The sequence below is a fragment of the Salvelinus sp. IW2-2015 genome, linkage group LG33, assembly GCF_002910315.2.
Source record: "Salvelinus sp. IW2-2015 linkage group LG33, ASM291031v2, whole genome shotgun sequence".
NCBI classification, from domain to species: Eukaryota; Metazoa; Chordata; class Actinopteri; order Salmoniformes; family Salmonidae; genus Salvelinus; species Salvelinus sp. IW2-2015.
In genome coordinates, this window is record NC_036872.1 from 27664762 (window position 1) to 27666054 (window position 1293).

Sequence of the window (1293 nt, forward strand, 5' to 3'; positions counted from 1 at the left end):
CCCAAAATTGAAATATTCTAGGCATTTATATATAAACTCCAGTCATACTTTATCAAAAGTCTTCAAAATCAAAATCAGCAATGAAAACCAGGCCTGGTGTCCCCGAAATTTCATAGTATTCTATTGTTTCCAGTACTTGTCTTATATTATCTACAATGTATCGTCCATGTAAAAAAAATGATGATGAATAATATCTGACCATAGTTTTTTAATTCTATGCGCCAAGCATTTTGCTAGGATTTTTGCATCACAACACTGAAGTGTAAGAGGTCTCCAATTTTTTAAATGGACTGGATCTTTATATATACCATTTGGGTCCTGTTTCAGTAATAATCATATCAGACCTTCTTGTTGCGTGTCTGATAATCTACCATTGATATAGGAGTGGTTAAAACATGCTAATAATGGTCCTCTGAGTATATAAAAAAAAGTTTGGTATACTTCCGCTGGTATGCCATCCAGCCCTGAAGTTTTCCCATTCTTAAAGGCTTTAATTGCATCAAGAAGTTCCTCCTCTGTAATTTGTCCTTCACATTAATTTTTCTGTACAGATGTTAATTTTACATTATTATTAGGAAAAAAATCCATACAATTAGTTTGTTAGTGGAGATGGAGGAGACTGAAATGAAAACATATTCTTAAAAAAAAACAATCTGAATGGTTTGTCCTGCTAAATAAGTTATGTTATACTCACAGACATGATTCAAATAGTTTTAGAAACTTCAGAGTTTTCCATCCAAATCTACTAATAACATGCATATCTTATCTTCTGGGGATGAGTAGCTGGCAGTTGAATTTGGGTATGCTTTTCATCCAAATGTGAAAATGCTGCCCCCTATCCTAGAGAAGTTAATATGGACTCTTTTGATCTAAATTGCTTTTGTTTTTTAGATGAGTACTGAATTGCATGGCCTCTAAAGGCACACTTAAAAGTGTCCCGTACAATAAGGGGATCTGCTGTACAATAAGGGGATCTGCTGTACCTATGTTATGTCTGGAAAAAGTCTGTTATAAATTCTTCTGTCCTAGTTCTAAACAATTTATCATCTAGTAGGCTTTGATTACATTTCCAATATCTTCGCCCAAGTGGAAATCCTGTAATATATATGCCAATTATGTGATGATCCGACCGCATTCTGTCCCCTATCAACACTTTTTAAACTTTTAGTGCCTGAGAGAATGGCATAAGAAAGTAGTCAAGACGACTAGCTTGATTAAGGCTCCGCCATGTACAGTGGGGAGAACAAGTATTTGATACACTGCCGATTTTGCAGGTTTTCCTACTTACAAAGC